The sequence below is a fragment of the Sebastes fasciatus genome, chromosome 8 (genome assembly GCF_043250625.1).
Source record: "Sebastes fasciatus isolate fSebFas1 chromosome 8, fSebFas1.pri, whole genome shotgun sequence".
NCBI classification, from domain to species: Eukaryota; Metazoa; Chordata; class Actinopteri; order Perciformes; family Sebastidae; genus Sebastes; species Sebastes fasciatus.
Window position 1 is genome coordinate 4,063,188 of NC_133802.1, and position 19,048 is coordinate 4,082,235.

A 19,048-nucleotide genomic window follows, 5' to 3' on the forward strand; every position below is an offset into this window, starting at 1 on the left:
GATGTTAATGATTAACCGTTAACCGACATTAAGAATTTTAACCGATTAACGCTATCGGTTAAACGGTTAAAAGAAATATTAATAATTATTTTAAAAGCTGAGCAAAACTCAGAGGAGCGACACGTCAATTTAATGAGAAATACTGGTCCACCTTAACAGCCCACCTTAAGAGAGTCTGAGCCGGAGTTGCAAGACACAGGAAGTCGGCTCCGGTCTCTCTCGAGCTAGCTTGAGCTGATGAGTTGTAGCATTTATCAACCGACAAATAAAGTGTACACACACACACTACACTTACGTTCACAGCTATAACACCACCGACAAACCCACACTCACCGCCGCCACACACACGCGGTCTGTCGGACACTCGCTATCGTTACGTCGGGCAGACACACAGCTGACAATCTGCTAAACTAAATGTGCGATGGAGAAAGGGGCTGCATATCCGCGACACTACACGCAGCACCGTGGCTGCTAACGCTCCTAGACGGGTGAACTGGTGACTCAGTTGTCTGTTGTGCTCATAGACTGTAGCTGGCGCACCGCTGCATGCGATGCACTAATCTTGTCGGTTAACGAGGGTCGGTTATCGGTTACATTTTTTTTCCAAAATTAGCATCCCTAATATCAACAAGTTTTTCTGATTCCTCTCACCATCAGTGGATGAAAAGGATAAATCATTCAGCGTTAGATTGGGGTTAGAGAGAAAATAAAAGACAGTAGTTCTTCAAAAGAATTGTTAGAAACTTCAGCACTTCATTACTTGTGAACGCTGATGTTTGTAATGTATTATTTATTCAGCAAACCCATCGCAAATGCAGCGCTGTTTACAGTATTTCTTTACAAGTCGTTCAAAAGTGTAAAGACGTGCTTCGGGCTAGAAAAAAGCATTTCATCATAGCATGGGAGTTTTCCCTCTACAATAAAAAGAGAGTTCAGAGACAAAGAGCTTTAGTGAGCTGGTGCCGGGGTTACCTGGCAGTCTGCATTACAGGAGAAATAGTGCTGTGTGCTTTCTTAAAGCTGCAGTAGGCATACTGGAGCAAATATGATTAAAAAAAAGTTATTTTTATAAAACAGCCACTATATCCTGACTGTAGTGCATGAGAGAGGTAATCTGACATTTTTTTTTTATTTTCCTCTGGTGTTCCTAACGGCATCTGCAAGACTTCACAGACCGGAGGAAAACAACCATTCAGAGCCAAGCTGGAGTCTTGCCGTCTCTGAGCAGCTGTCAATCACTCGTGAACTCGGATCAAGTGGTCAAACTAAGCAGCGCTGATCAAATATGAATAAATATTCTGTTACTGTAATGACTATTTCTCACCTCAAATGTTTTCAGAAACATCTTGTAGTGTACTGTTTAGCTTTAAAATGAAAAAGTTTGTGACCCCGGAAGCCATGTTGAGATCTCTTGAGGAAATACCAAGCACCGCCCACCAGCTGGAGCACAGCCAATAGGAACGCTCTCTCTCTCTGAAATGGCCTGTGATTGGTCAAAGTCTCCCGTCAGGGACTAGATTTTCTAAAGCCTGAAAACAGAGCCGTGAGGAGGAGCAGAAGTCTCTCAGAGCACTTGAATTACAATATACTGAAAGGTTGTTATGGAATTTTTGCCCAATGATGCCAAAAACGTGTTGCCTCCTGAAGCTTTAATGAATGGCTGTTTGTTTTTTTTTGTCCAAATTATTAAATTAAGACAGAAATTATGTCTTTCTTGGTAACAAATCAATGGATAATTATGTGTATCAACTCTAACTGTCCTCCTTAAAAGGACTCAAGAAAAAAGTTTCCTTTCATCTCTCTCTGTCTCCCTTCTTTTCTCCCAACTCTCCTCTTTTTCCCCTTTTCCTTGCTCTCATCGCCCTGAGGCAATGTTCCTCCCTCTGGCTTCCTTGGAATACTCAGCGGTCAGCATGAAGGCTTGTTGTAACCATGAAGCGATACCTGATGAAGATGTAAAAAAAAAGCAGAACATCATCTCTTTCCTTTCGTGCTACGGCGGCTGGAACAGAGCGAGGGAGCAGAGCTGGCGGTGGATACGGTCGCGTCGTAATTACCTCTAATTACCTCGTCTAAAAACAGACACATATCACACATTCACACACGGGCAGATAGACTCGTGCTCCACAGCATGTAATGATGCTGCAAACATCATAATACGTTTTTGGGTATGAAAATGCCATAATGATAGAGTCCTAACAATAATTTTTTTCTCTCCTGTGTGTCCTCTTTTGATGCACCCCCCTGCACTTAGATCTATTGTAAGACTTGTGAGACTTGTACTGAATGGCATGATTTCATATTGAGGTGGGTACAATGTAAAATGGTTGTCTCATTCCCTGTGTGTCTGCGTGGAGGGACGGGTAAACAAATAGCCTCACAAGAGTATGTAACAAAAAAATAAAAGCACACAAGAGACCCTTGTGTAGGTGCACATGTTTGTTTTTGTTTTTCTCTCTGTCTCTCTCTTCTTATTCCTATTCCTATCACTCACAGAGATGCCAACACACTTAGGCAGACACCGCGAGAAAACTCACACTGAAAACCTGAGTACACACCTACATAGGTGCACACACACTCGAGCCAATGGCACTGGTAAATAAGCCTATTTGGACATGCTAATACTATTCTGCCTTTTGCCGCATTAGGCCGCATTTTGCCTCCAGGCTGTGGATTTGACTGCTTTACTTTATTTACCATAAAGGCTGCTAGTTGTGAAAAAAAAAAAAGACATGTAAGCATGCATCTATACAGATAAATGTGAATATAGATGCAAACATGCGGACTACACACCCAACCATGCTCAAACAGAAACTAATGACATATCCATACACAAAAAGTGAACACACACGCACATACACTGCCACACACATCTTGCAAGTGAAAATCAAACTGAGGAAATCAAACCAGAGTTTTGAAGTCATCTTACCCTGGGGCTGTTGCCCTGGCAACCTTGTCTTTGAGCAAGAAAATTCCTGCCAAGGATCCATAAACAGGGTGGAAAATCACTCGGAGCAAAATCAATGGAACATCTATGGTTGTGTATTAAAACGACAGCGTTATACAAGAAAACATTTCTGTTTTTTCGGTGTGAAGTTAGTGCCGTGAATTAAGGAAATAATTGAGAGCAGTCTGGAGAGTGTGTCGTATTTGTTGTCGGGGAATAAAACATAAAGCACTGTTTTAACTTGAAATTGAAAGAATATGTGCTCCTCCATGGGGTTGGGAGAAATCTATGATGCCAGTCGATAAACTCAAAACTGCAGCGGCTGTCAAGGACAAACAAGGATGATTTTGCAACTTTTCGACTAGTTGACATCACGAAAACGTGATTGCTTTTCCCCCCAAATGCAACAACAAAAAAACAGTTTCATCAATTGTAATTAAGGCTGTCAATTGATATATTTAATATATAAATATATAATATTTAATCGCGATTAATCACATGATTGTAGTTAATCGTAATCACAAATTAATCACACATTTATTATCTGCTCAAAATATGCCTTTCAAGGGAGATATGTCAAGTATTTAATACTCTTATTAACATGGGAGTGGGCAAATATGCTTTATGTAAATGTATGTATATATTTATTATTAACACAAAACAATGACAAATATTGCCCAGAAACCCTCACAGGTATTGCATTTAGCATAAAAAATATGCTGAAATTATAACATGGCAAACTGCAGCTCAACAGACAACAACAGCTGTCAGTGTGTCAGTCAAGCCCCCAGGAAGAGCGCCGGTCGTTGATCCCAATTTTCGCAGTGGCCAAACGGCGGTACTGCAATTTCCGTGTCCATCATGTGATGCAATTGGGCCCAAAAAGACTTTTTCCCAGAAACTTAAATTGGGAAAGAGACGTCTGTAACTCAGCGGATATTTTTTTTTTTAGGTAAATCAACTCCCGAGTACGAACACTCTAATAGTCCTTATTTAAATCATTAGGTCCTAAAAGTTGTAAAACGGACAAATCCAGAGTTATTTCGCTTCCTCCGTTCATGTGAATAAGACCCATAGAGTGACGACAGCACAAGCCATGACTATGACGTGACGTTGGGACCCCGAGACCGGGTCATGTAACCGAGCGGACGCTACTGCGCATGTCCGATGGGCACGATGGCTGTGGTAGATCCGGGTACTTTTCCAGACGAAAGTCGAGTCATTTTGGCTTCATGCGCCACTGAGTAACTTTCATGGGAATGAACGGGGCCCAGCCTCCAACGCTGTATCCAGTTCTCTTAATACATCCCATGGTGTCAGTGTGCTGACTTGACTATGACTTGCCCCGAACTGCATGTGATTATCATAAAGTGGGCATGTCTGTAAAGGGGAGACTCGTGGGTACCCATAGAACCCATTTACATTCACATATCTTGAGGTCAGAGGTCAAGGGACCCCTTTGGAAATGGCCATGCCAGTTTTTCCTCGCCAAAATTTATCTCAAGTTTGGAGCGTTAGTTAACCTCCTTCCCGACAAGCTAGTATGACATGGTTGGTACCAATGGTGTCCTTAGGTCTTCTAGTTTTATAAAATGTCAGTATCTTCACTAGCTTTAAAGGTCCCATATCGTGCTCAGGTTCATACACGTATTTTGGGTTTCTACTAGAACATGTTTACGTGCTGTAATGTTAAAAAAAAACTTTATTTTCCTCATACTGTCAGCCTGAATATACCTGTATTTACCCTCTGTCTGAAACGCTCCGTTTTAGTGCATTACAACGTAATTGCAACAGAATTGCGTTGCTAGGCAACATTTTAGGTCCATGTTTACTTCCTGTCAGCTGATGTTATTTACATACACTGCAACAGGAAATAAACTGGGACACATTTAGAATGCTTATGTTTAAAACAGTGTAATGGTCTAAATATTGTATATTTGTGACATCACAAATGGACAGAAATCCTAACGGCTTGTTTCAAACGCACAATTTCTGAACACGGGCTGTGTGTATTTCGCCATATATTGAGTGTTTTGATATAATAACATATAAAAACATCTTCAGTATTCAAGGGTCTGTGATTCCAACAATTCAAGAACAAGGAATACGATGCCTTGGAAAGAACTATGACAGCACCCTGAAGGACAGCGGCAACCTTAAAGACACCATAGCCCAACTAAACATCTGGCTCAAGGCAATTGACAACAACCAGCTGCTTGGAAGGTTTAAGGTATGGTGCTTCCAGTATGGCATCATACCCAGACTACAGTGGCCATTCCTGTTATACGACTTCCCCATGACTCAAGTGGAGGCAATGGAGAGACTGTGCAGTAAATTTGTGCGTAAATGGTTGGGTGTTCCCCCGACTTTCAGCTCGGTCAACCTGTACAGCAAGACCTCCAAGCTCCGCTTACCAGTCTCATCAGTGGTGGAAGAATTCAAAGCCACCAAGGCAAGAGCAGTCAGCACACTGCTACTGTCTGAGGATGAGAAAGTCAGACACGCCAACAAGACCGTCAAGTGTGGCAGGAAGTGGAAACCTCAGGAAGCGGTAAAGGAAGCTGAAGCATACTGGAAACATCAGGAAATCGTTGGGGTGGTTTGTCAAGGAAGGTTAGGACTTGGAAACTACAACGCCAAGACGTGGAGTAAGGCCAATGCCAAAGGCAGGAGAGGTCTTGTGGTGCAAAGAGTCCGAGAGGCAGCAGAAGAAGACCGCCGCGTAAAAGCGGTAGGGCTCGCCTCCCAAGGACGGTGGACGCAGTGGGACCAGGCACTCGAGCGTTCGCTGTCCTGGAAGGAACTCTGGGGTACCGACCAGGGCAAGTTGTCCTTCCTGTGGCCGATCTCCTGCCAACCCCAAACAACCTAAAGATCTGGGGCAAAGAAGAGGACCCATCCTGCAAACAGTGTGGAGCAACCCTCTGTACCCTGAATCACATCTTGACTGGATGTCCTAAAGCTCTGGGTGAAGGCCGTTACAGGTGGAGGCACGATAAGGTCCTTACAGAAATTGCAAAATGGACAGACCTACAGAGGGTTAAAGCCAACACACACCAGGCACCACCACCACCCGGAGTCATCGGTTTCCAAAGAGAAGGAGATAAGGTTACTAAGACAAGAACAACTGCCAAGAACCCACCATCCATTTTGCATCGAGCTTCTGACTGGGAGATACAAGTGGATCTCAAGAAGAGGCTCGTCTTTCCAGAAGAGGTGGCGGTAACCTCACTCCGACCGGACATGATTCTTTTATCAAGGAGCACAAAAACCATCTTGGTAGCCGAACTCACAGTGCCCTGGGAGGACAGGCTACCCATTTCTCACCAACTGAAAAAGGCCAAGTACCAGGATTTGATTGATGAGGCCCTAGTCAAAGGTTGGTATGCAGCCTTATTCCCCATCGAAGTTGGCTGCCGCGGTTTCCCAGCAACATCAGTGCGCTACTTCTTACAGAAGATTGGTTTAGAACCCAAACAACTGAAGAAAGCCACTGGGGAAATAGCCACGGTAGCCGAGAGTAGCTCAAGGTGGCTCTGGTTGACAAGAGCCCGCAGTTGGAACCCTTCTGCAGGTGAAGGCTAATGTAGTCTCCACTGCCCCACTCTGGTGAAGCGTACAGGCTAAGGGGCGAAACGCTTATGACCCTGAGATACCTGCTGAAGATGCAGAAGGGTTCCCATCAATATGAATGCTCTGACCACCTTGCCACCAATGAATGTTATTTAGAGGAGGACGTGCAACACCATGTCCTAAGTTGCTCCTGCAGTTTCTGCTTGTAGCAAAGCATCTCTGATGTTTATTTCACCACAATGTTAAAATGATATTAATTAATATAAAAGACATGAAAATCTCAGTTTTTACAATATGTGATCATTAAAACTGAGTCTGGTACAACCTCCAAAAGATCGATTACGTTAATGCATTAAAGAAATTAGTGGCATTAAAACTAATTTGCGTTAACACGTTATCGCATTCATTTTGACAGCCCTAATTGTAATTCATAATTTGACCGTTCCTCTTTTTTCAATTTTTCCCAGCTTAGGTGCTGAAACCCCCACTGTGATGTTTTTGGGAGATCATACTGTATGTTACGTGTGTGCAGAGCAACTTTGTATGCATCTGGTGAGTGATGTCAGGGAGGTATGAATGTCAAATGGTAAACGGACTTGCATTTATATAGCGCCTTTCTAGTCAAAGTACTTTACACTACATGTCAGCATTCACCCATTCACACACATTCATTCACTGATGGCAGAGGCTGCCATGCAAGGTGCCAACCTTCCCATCAGGATCTGATCTAAATACTGATTCACACACCGATGGCACCATCGACCTTCCGATTGGTTGGCGACCCGCTCTACCTCTGAGCCATAGCCGCCCCCATGACATCACAAAGTAGGGTGGGACCAAAGCAGGCAGCAGATTGAACATTTCAAATACTAAATTGAAGTACAATAAGGCTGTTAAGGCCATAATACAGTGTTTCAGAAATGTTGAAATACTGGCATGAATTAAGGTTTCATTATTAAGTAGGCAGACAAATAGGATTTAAAAAAAAAAACACGATCTACAGTTTAATTGCTCATTAAAGCAAAGAGCAGGAGTAACTTTGTTACGGAGAAAAAAAAACTGAATTAAACATGATTATAAAACCACAACTTCAGTTGCACGGCTGTTCTGTCAAAGTTATCGGACAAAAAAACAGTTCAAACTACATACAGAGCAAAAAGGAATAATTGAAAGTGAATGAAAATAAATAACTAAATGAAATGAATATATGCTGTTTGATATGACAGAAGTATCAAATGTATAATGAATATTATTCCACAGCCTGCAGTCTTCTGTTGCAAAATGAATACTGGCCTGGAATCAAGGCACAGACAGAATGGTAACACCGGCTTCACCAATAACGCCGAGCACCAACCACTGTCAAAATACTGAAGGGCGTTAAATAAACTTGAAAGATTTAATCTAACAAACAAGAGAAAGTGATTAAGATTCAAAACTACATTAACCAATTTTATTGGATCACCTTAAAAAAGGCAAACATATGCAACATAAATATTAATATTTTAGCCAACAGTTGCCTATTCACTATCGTGAGATGCAGCTTATGGGGAGATCAACATGAGAAGTTGTTTTTATGCCGTAAAATGCACAAACGGAAAAGTAATGGGTGGAAATATTCAATATATCAAGAAGGAAAGCTGCCTGTTAGCTCAGAGTGCAGAATAGCTATTGGCATGTAGTGATCTGGTCAGAGCCAGAGCCAAACTTGGTCTGGACCAGGACCGAGTGACGGTTCTATCTGGAATAGGGAAGAGCAAAAATAATAGGGAAAAGAATAAGCAACAGGAAATAGCAAAAACAATAGGGAAAAGAGTAAGGAAATATAAAGGGATACAAATTAATGAAAAAAATAAATAAATAAAAAATATACAGAAAAAATAAGTAGTTTATATGCAATAACTATATATATAGAAAATGTATGAATAAATATATACAAAAAAAGTGAAAATAAATAAATAATAAAATGCTTATAATTATTCTTTTATAATGTATTTATACTTTATATTTCCACATTTATTTATTCTTTTATTTCTCTTTATATTTTCTTTTTTTAACTTACCTACTTAAGAGACACTCCTGCTTGACTTCTCAGTAACTGCAAGAGCAAACTGTGTGTAGATCATTATTAGTGCTCAGAGTAGCTCTGCTGTCAGCGGCTACCACTTCTCACTGGAATTCCACGTGTTATGTTATGCGTGAGCTGATAGATGTCTATCAATGTAAGGATGTAGGAAACGTGAGAAAGAGTATTTCCCTTCTAAAAAGTATTTTTACTGCTTTCCAGCAAATTGCTTTCAAATACTTCCACATTATACATTGTCATTTCATCCACAGTGTTTATGAAAATATGGATTAACGCAGCTCAAAGGCTTGAGATAATTTGTAAACGCGTACATGATCAAAGTGAGGTGCAATTTAATCTGCATCTCCATGCTCACGTCATTACTTCTCCATTTCTCTTTACATTCCCGCTTCCCTCATCGCCGTTAAGTCACATCCAGATGTTCTGATGTTCTGAGTTCAACGGAGTAATAACGGTGTTATGAGAGATGAGAGAAAACTAAGAAGAAATAGAGAAAGAACAGAGTGTAGTGGGAGTTACCTGCCTGTGCCTTGTTCTGATGGATGGCCTTGCCTGCAGCCCTACCACTTTTAACACTCTGCTTTAAAGAGCTGCTGTCTTGCATGAACACACACACACACACACACACACACACACACACACACACACACACACACACACGCACACGCACACGCACACACAGAGTTTGAATTGTCTGAACTACTTCTACTGTATCTCGTGATGTGTTTGTGTCACCTGAACACACTTCTGCAGAGAGCCAACTCAGCTCTTTTCCCATTCCACACACACACACACACACACACACACACACACACACACACACACACACAAAGAGTCAGTTTGTATTCTATATTGCAGCGGCTCTCTTCTTTAATATCATGACATTCAGAGGTAATATGACAGCCTCACCAAAGCAGAGTGCCTGTACCTCAATATTCATCTCACCGGGAGCTGCACACGAGGCAGTGCTGAGTCCTCTCACCGTAAAAAGCTGTATTTTTGAATCAGCACTGAGCCCGGAATTATTGTCAGCGCTGCTTTTGTGTGACAACATTTCTCTATTCACACCATTGTGCTGATGGCTGGTACTAAAGCTGCTACGAGTCCCGAATCAGTGTTAGAGACGCAACCATTTTAAGTACAGGTAGTCCCACTGGGAATGCAAACCGTAACCCTGACACACCCGAAAAGAAAAGAAAAGAAAAGAAAAGGGGAAGCGTACAAAGAGAAGTTTCTTCATGTCTCCTCCTCTTCCTCTTGGAGACTTCTACTGTGCTACAGCAGGGAAATCCTTAAGCCTACACAACAGATGGCAGTGATTGCCTTTTTCTCAGTTCCCACCCAAATCATGAGCTCGGTGTGTTTGTATGTGTGCGAGTGTGTTTACACGTGGGTGAAACATGGGGATGGAGGGCAGGGAAAAAAGGTGGCATCGCATCCCATGAGGGACTGTGACAAGGCATTGTGGGCCGCGGCGCGTAGGCCCTCCCTTCAGTCTGTCCGTCTAGCACCCCACCTGCCTTGTCCGAGCGTCCATCTGCCCATCGCACATAAAGCCCACTCCATCCAGCAGCACGGCTTTAACAATACATTACACTGTTTTAGCTCGCTGATAAGCACTTTGGAACCACACTATTTTATTTTACACAAAGAAACGGCGGTTCCGAAGACATACAATTACAACTGAAATTCACCACAAATGGCTGAACAGCAGGAAGAAGTGTTATCGGCTCTCACCTGCCGAGGTATTGTTCGAAGTCAACATCATGCGTTGAAAGCAATTTACCACAACAAAACATGCATATATTAAATGCAAGACTACCAGGCTTTACAATAGACATTTGTCAACATGGAAACCATGATGTCCAACAGTTATATTCTGGTTTATACATCTGGAAAATGTATTTAAATCTTACAGTACTTAAAGGTCCCATATTGTAAAAAGTGAGATTTTCAGGTCTTTTACATTATAAAGCAGGTTTAAGTGCTATAAAAATACTTTTAAACTATTAAAACGCTGAATATAAGGAGAAATACACACAACCCGTATTCAAAAATTGTGCGTTTGAAACAAGCCGTTAGGATTTCTGTCCATTTGTGATGTCACAAATACATAATATTTAGACCATTACACGGTTTTAAACATAAACATTCTAAATGTGTCCCAGTTTATTCCTGGTTGCAGTGTTGTAAATAACATCAGCTGACAGGAAGTAAACATGGACCTACACCGTTGCCTAGCAACGCAATTCCTTTGCAATTCCGTTGCAATTCCATTGAAATGCACTAAAACGGAGCGTTTCAGACAGAGGGTGAATACAGGTATATTCAGGCTGACAGTATGAGGAAAATAAAGTTTTTTTTTAAACATTACAGCATGTAAACATGTTCTAGTAGAAACACAAAATACAAGTAAGAACCTGAAAATGAGCACGATATGGTACCTTTAACAATTTCCAAGTAACTATAAGATTGATTTTCAGGCTTTAATAAAAACAACACTAATTATGGATTATGGTTCCTAAACTTCATCATCACAATCGCATTTTTTTTATTTTGTTGTTACACAAGTTTCAAATTCTTTATAATCATGTGAACAACAATTACAGTGAGGCATTTTCCCTCCAACAATGCTCATTGAATGTGCAGGCTATAAAAAAAAAGGAAAATCACGCAAATGAAAGCAAAATGAGAATCTAAGACATAAAGTAGTGGATCAAAGTGGATCTTTTAATCTTGCAATCTTGCATCAGATTTCAGTACAGAAATGCCAAACTTATTTTTGAGATCATTTCGAAACAATTTCTCTATAACATTACATTATAATTCTAACATCAGAGGGCACTTATTTTTTTTAACTGTTGAATGTCCTGCCCAGCATATACAGTATCTAAGGTGTCTTTCACACCTGTAGTGTTTTCAAAGTATCGCTTTGAGTTCTACAATTCTACAATTTCATTCAGCAGACGCTTTTGTCCAAAGCGACGTATATCTGACAATGTTCACACTGAGTTCACACTGACTTCTTAGAAACGTACCAAGAGCTGTAAACATGATGTTATATCAACTGACAGGTTACTCATTCATTCAACGGGTAGGAACGGTACAAAAAAAGAGGCGCTCATACTGTAATATTACATGAGGAGAAGAATTACTGTGTGGTTACTACAGTTTCTCTGGCTTTTTATTGGGGGATTGTTAAAATGCACGAAGTAGGACCATGGATGGAGTGGGACACAATGCTCAAAACACCTCTGGTTTAACTCCTTTTTACTTTTTGATGACACCATACATGGTCCTTCTTGCATAAATATATAGGCTCTATGGGACTCTATGGGAGATACAGATTAGGACATAAATTTCTCAATAATTCACAATCATCCATCCATCCATTTTATGTAACCGTTTATCCTGTTCAGGGTCGCGGGGGGGCTGGAGACGATCCCAGCTGACATTGGACGAAGGCGAATTGACAATCAACAGATGGTTAATAGTAGGGCTGGGATGATACGCCTGTCTCCCGATTCGATAGTATCACGATACTTGGGTGCCGATTTGATATGTAATTCGATTTTTAAGTATAGCGATTCTACAAGTATTGCGATTCAATATTACGATTTATTGCGATTGTTGCTAACTTTTATAACACCAGACCATGGGAAAAAATTTAATAATACACTTCTAGGGACTTTTACTTTGGAAAATATCTAAATTGATACAATAAAAATGTTTGATTTTCAGCATGTATGTAGTCAGAGATGTCCTGAAGTCAAATATATCAGTCATTGTCAAGAATTATTTATTTAATTATTTCCAGCAACACAAATTCAAAGAATAAAGACATTTCCCTCACAAATTAGTAGGTTTTCTTTATAATTTATAAAGATTATGTTAAATGTTTTATACTTTCTATATATGTATTTTGTATGAAATAAACCCACGTGTATACTTCCGCTAACTTCGCCAAGTCCGCATATGGGTGCTCTAAAGTTGTAGCGTCAGCCGATTTGACCACGGAGATGAGAGTGACGGCCGGCTTGACTGCACGTTACCGCAATACGATAACGTTTCCTGTCCATGACAGAGTTAGCATGCAGCTTTAGACGAGATGTCTAGCTCTGCTTTTCCTGCATGTGTGAAACCCAAAGTGTTTCCATACTTTACTGGATGTGTAGTGTTTACCACGCTGGATTTAAAATAGGAGGGTGCAGGTCGTATCTCTACGGACCCTTTCGCCGTTTGCTTTCTCGCTTTGGCTCACAGCAGCTTTGTTTTGGATATTGAAGTGGATATGACATCACGTTACTCCGACTACAGCAATAAAAGTGGTTACTTTCTTCTAGCTCCGCATAGACTCAAATGAAGCACTTATATCGGTTCTGGCATTAAAAAATCAACATCAAAATAGTAAAAACAAAAAGAATTGTGATACATAGGTGAATTGATTTTTTCCCACCTCTAATTAATAGTAGTTTAGCTTAAATCATATATCTATATCCCACAGTCCTGTTGATCTGCTTCGCTTTCACACCCTCAATAAACTGGACAAGAGCCCACTTGGAAGCAGGCCAAAGCCTCCTTTCAGGCAGTCTCAGTGACCAGAGTTTGACTGACAGCTTTCCCAAACTAACCCACTGGCTCAGTGGATGATGGGCATTGCGTTGGCTGTGCATTACTATGACTATGTTACAGTATTGATTATTCAAGTAATGCTGTCTTTTTAAAAAAGTAAGCTCCGCACAAGTTTTTCCATGGCAGATGGACAATTTTGGCACTGGGCTTCTAGATTGAGAAAAGAAGTTCTGTAGTGAACAAAGACGTATTATATGAGCACATTTTGTTCCACACAATCATCTCACACACTTCACACATTAACAGAGTTACTGCATTGAACCTTGTACTGCTTTAAAAGTCATGTGTACTGCACTACAAAAACAGAACCATAGATATTAGTTTCTGAAAATCCAGCACTGAAATATTTTCAGGCTAAAACTGTCGCTCTCATATACAACTGTTCGGCAGTTCGGTTCAAATCAGCGCTGTGTGATGTGATGCCTTTACACAATTTGAAATTCATGTTATAATAATGTGAAAAACCGATCCTGATTAGGCTGGGAGAGCCCCGGGGTCTGAGAGGTTAGACAGACACAACTTCTCTGTGTAATCTGTGCATACTCTACATCAGCCTGAAAGCGCTGACCTTGTCAGCTGATGATAGTAGTGGGCGGACGCCTCGAGAGTCTTGTTTGCACTGCGCAGATGACCTTGTGTTGTCTCCAATCAGATACAGTAAGAACACAAAGTCTCCAGGCGATCGAAGCTGTCACACTTCATAAAAGGAGTTGTGAATAAAATCCACAGACAGAAAATGAAGAAAAAAGTTTTTTGTCAAGTGGAAGAGTAGCCTCTACATTGACTTCTACCGTCTGAATATCGAACCGAGTGTATAAATATCCTCCAAACTTTTCTAACTAAATAAACTAATACATACAATAAACTGCCGTCTATGTTGCTTAAGTTCAACTTTTATGAAGTGGTAGAACATGTGGGTGGAAAAACAATTTGTGTTTTTGACCTCAATGGAAACTTTGTCAGACTTTATAGTTATCGAGAAACTCACAGAATTGCAAAAACTAGATCCATAAACAACTTGTCTAAAGCAAAATCAATAGAAGAATCCCTTAGTCCATTACATAGCTGTACTTAATAAATAGGTGTTCCTTAATCACAGGATTTTGGAAATCAGTACGCACAAGTAGCACAATTAGCATATATCTTTTACAATAGGGCAGATAATTGTGCCACTGCTTTATGTACGTTTCATCTCATAAAGGTGCTAAATTTGATATCCAGAGCATTAATATAGCATTAAAAACAACTATTTGCTGTGTAAAGATATAGAGGAGTAATATCCACCAGAGCTGAGAATGAAGTCACTCTCCCTCTGTGTGTGTTGTAACCCGAGCTTTTCCGTGCTTTGTTGACATCGCCGGGCCGGCTGCTCATGCCTTTTAGTGAGTGCCCCGCTAGCTAGCTCACGGCCAATGCTCTGCACTGCTCTCATACAGCAGTTATAGCTGCTAACGCCGTCCTGACCAACAGCGCCATCGCCACCCATTCTCCGGTCCCCCCTCAGGTAAATACTTATCTCTTGTCAGCACTTTCGCCGTTGTTTGCACTGCAAGACCCGTTAGCTGCGAGCCACCGGCTAGCTATCCGACCTGCACCCTCAACACTTTGGGTTTCACACATTACCAGGAAAAGCAGAGCTTGACGTGGCTAAAGCTACATGCTAACTCTGTCATGGACAGGAAACGTTATCGTAACAAGCCAGCCGTCCCTGTAAAACGGTGATAAACACATTTCATTTCCTATATTCTTCACAATAAAAGTCCCCCGTTATTTTGTTATTTAAAAGCTTTTATAATGAAGCAGCAAAATCAGGAAATGTGGAGTTTTCATCAGCAGCAACTAAAAACGACTCCTATGCAGCTGAAAAGCAAAACGGTAAAATAAATGAAGCGCTTTTTCTGCACCTTTTTATAAAGGTAGCGCCCTGTGTTCGTAAAACTTAATTCCCAGGTTGGCTTTAGTTAAACCCTTATTCCTGTTGTTGCTTTATTTTAATAACCCATAATTATTTCCTCCCTATTTCTTATATGTCACTGCACTGTGGTTATGTTTATACCTAATAAAAACCACATAACAAATATGTCCCCAACAATTTACTCAATTTATTAACTAAAAGGGAATGATATCAAAAATATGTAAAATAAAAAAGGTTCACAATACTCTCAATAATAGTATACCAAGAAAATAGTACTTTGACCTTTCACAGAGATAGAGTCAGTATTAACCCAAGTCAATCTTCTATGTTCCTTTAACCTTCTGGGGTCACTAGCATGTATGTTACCCTTTAATGTACTTGGTCTAGCCCAAAATAACATAAAGCAGTACCAAAGGATATGCAATGAACTCTTATGGTTTCTTTTACTTTCACCAAAAATAACCTGGTGGGCCCACACACACACTCTCACAAACACACACACACACACACACACACACACACACACAAGCCGGCAAACAGAAAAGGACCATTAATGAAAACAACCCCGTTGCAGGCCTGGTCGATTGAATGTGGTGGCCAAAAACAGTTGAGGCCCATTCACTCTAACAGCCAAATAAAAGCTGAGTACTCACGGTAGCGTAGCAGAGTTTGTATCACAGAGTCCTAATGTTGCACCTCCAGTAGTGCAAAAAGCTAGAAAGGCTGATAGCTGACCATGGCAGTCCGATGGGTGAAACCTTCTTTCTCCCGCATTGCCAGAGGAGCTACCAGGCTTTTATCCAGGTCACCTGGAGGCTACCTGGGCAGTCCAGAGTGTCCTTTGGTGGTAGTTAGCTTGACTGGTTAGCTGGAAAGGCTAGCGGCGCAATATCAGCTAAGGCATTGATAGCCACTTAACTACTTGCAAAGTATACATACGGCTTTTCACTGGCTTGCAGTCCTATGCTCTAGTTTCTACAGCACTATAACTTACAAACACACTTTAAACCGTAAATCTCTAATTACTACATCTCTTTTCATTCTACTAGCTTCTCTCCAACCTCTCAGTTGCGCCGCTCCCTCACTTCTCTCGCTGGACCACCTGCTCCTTGCTAGTCCCGCCCCACAGCCAATCACAACCAGGTAAAGTGACATGACACATAAACAACCAATTACATGTAATAAAATTAAACAATGTAGGTTGTACTCAAAGTAAACCACATGCTCACCAAGTACACTGCAACCAACCTATTTAAAGTGACAACATACTGTATGTGTATATTGAACTGAACATGTAAATATTAACCAAAACATATTTATTCTGAGCAGAACCACCAGGAAACTGGTAGTAGACCAGGAAACCAGCCACAATGGCACTCAGGGGCAGAACAAATTGCCCTGGGGCTACATAAAGATATCTGAAAGTATAAACAGTGAAGTCAGAGATTCAGTTAGAAGCTACAAAAGTAGTGAAAGCTGAACACACAATGTCCCTCTCTCTGGTCTCCTGCACGCTTGTTTGAGGGGAGAAGGGGGGTCATTGGCGATTCTTTGGTTTTAAACCAAACGAAAAAGGAGAGCCAAATAACATGAACAAAGTGATTTGTAAACTGTTCGATAAACAAGTTGGGACTAAAGATGGAAACGCCACAAATCTCTGCCACCATCCAAGATGCACAAGTCTGTCACCGGCTCCCTCCACAAACAGCAGCCGGACCAAAACTCCTCCCATGGTGAGCAATCAGCCCTCAATCAAAGGTAACAAAATATTAACGGTGGCGAGAATGTACGATGCAGTTACTAGTCACCAGCTGATTGATCTGATTTATTGATCTCAGCATGTCATTGTGTAAAATAGCGCTAACTGTCTATACTTTGTGGCCACTTATGTATTGCAATATATGTGTCTCCAGTCCATAGATATTTATCTATGTTCTCTGTTCACCTTTTTTTGGACGATAATATCTTGTTATGATATCACCCGGCAGTCCAGCTTTTCCCAGTGTTTCCTCTGTTTCCCCTGCCCTTTTGTCTCCTGTGTGTTCTTCCCCTGTCTGTCTAGTCTGTCTGTGTGTAGGGGGGTTGCTGCTGGCACACCTGACACCAATCATCCTATCAAGACACCTTCCTGCAGTATATCAACTCCGGTCTTCCTGCCAGACGTCGCCAGATCGTTCCGTCGCCCTCAGTGGTAGTAAACGTTTTCAGGCCAAATTACCTTGTGTACATTTTTTATTTGACTTTGCCAGTTTTTTGGATCCTGCTTAACCCTGCTCTCCTCTGTTCAGGTCTGCCTACCTGCCAGCTGCCTTCGCTCCCTGCTACTTACCTGCCTGCTCACTCTCCGACGCCATTCCCCCTCCCCGGATCACGATTCAGTTCACCTTACCTTCGGAAGGAAGTCTGGAGCCCCTTCTTCGTGCCCCTTCGACCCCCGCCTCCTCTCGTAGACACAAAGCCCTGCCAAGCCAGACACCCCAAGACCCCAGCCCCGTTAAAGGAACATTATTTTTATAATAAATCCTGTTGTTCTTACTTACCTTCCCGTTGTGTGCTGCATTTGAGTCCACGTTTGAACCCAGTTCTTAACATATCGTATATTGTCTTTTTTTTTTTAAAGCAATATCGTCAGTGGGGAAATTTCCACCAACCCTACTAGCGACGGACTTGTCAAAGTTAGTGGAAGTACATGTATACAAGTGTGACTATGTCCAGTTTCCAACTAATTTGTGAGGGAAATTTCTTTATTTTTTGATTTTGGATTGCTGGAAAAAAATTTAATAATGCCTGACAATGACTGAAATATTTAACTTCAGGACATCTCTGACTACATACATGCTGAAAATCAAAAAATTTTACTGTATTAATTTCGATATTTTCCAAAGTAAAAGTCCCTGAAAGTGTATGATTAAATTTTTCTCCATGGTGTAGTGTTAAAAATGTTAAAAAAAAAATCATAATAAATTGTAATAATGAATCGCAATACTTGTAGAGTCGCAATACTTAAAAATCGCGATATATATGAAATCGGCACCCAAGTATCGTGATAGTATCAAATCGGGAGAAAGATGTATCGTCCCAGCCCTAGTATTTTGCACCTTTAAGCCCCATGCAGACTGGGTTTATTTCTTTAGGAGGAGTGGGGTGATTTTAACGTTACCTGTGCTGGTCAGAGATTTTAATGCTGCAGAGCTTATGTGGGTCAGTTTTCACTCCCATTCCAGTAATAATTACAGCAGAAGTTACTCACTATTATTCTGTGAACTGGCTGGACCTCTTGTAATTTAAATCCTGTGTAGAGTCCCGTCCTTGTTTTTTTTGCTTAAGTGGATCTCTGAGGGGTTTTTTTTTCTGTGTGACGAGCTGCTTGTCCTACTTTTTTTTTTTATTTATCAGCTCATTGTGAAATTTGACTGTTTTCTGAAAACGGAGCAAGTCAAAAATATTTTTGCTCATCTGATGGATGAAAAGATTGTAACACCAACATATTGGCCTATTTGGGAATCAATATAATGAAGCCATCAGGAGAGCAATACCCCATAAAAGCTCATCAAATGTGCTGTTGTAATGTCAGGTACAAGAAAATACTGCTATTCTCTTATGAGCCTGTATTTGTTTACATTCTGACAAGCTGGCAACATTAACGATATGGAGAATTAGCTATTAGCAGTTCCTGCTCGCAATGTTCCCATGTATGTACAGACAATTATCAGCTGCTGGTATTCCTTACGCGTAGTAGTTCTGTTTGAACTTGATTTCTAAGTTCACTTAGACACTCTATTATTATATTTCATAGTCTTTGCACTTATAATAGAATATGTTCCAATTTAAACAAATGTAACCTCCAAAATCTCTCAAAAACTTTCAAGGATTTTGTTATTTCCTTTTTCCTTTCAGC

At 40.9% G+C, this 19,048-nt stretch overlaps 1 long non-coding RNA gene across 1 annotated transcript in view; it reads right to left on the reverse strand.

The window, feature by feature from the left end:
• The window catches only part of LOC141772171 (uncharacterized), a 74,616-nt gene extending 58,542 nt beyond the window's left edge, over positions 1-16,074 (reverse strand). The window contains exon 1 of the long non-coding RNA XR_012594869.1: positions 15,804-16,074. This is a non-coding gene — a long non-coding RNA (uncharacterized LOC141772171). The remainder of the gene's footprint in view (positions 1-15,803) is intronic.
• Between the last annotated feature and the right edge of the window lie 2,974 nt (positions 16,075-19,048).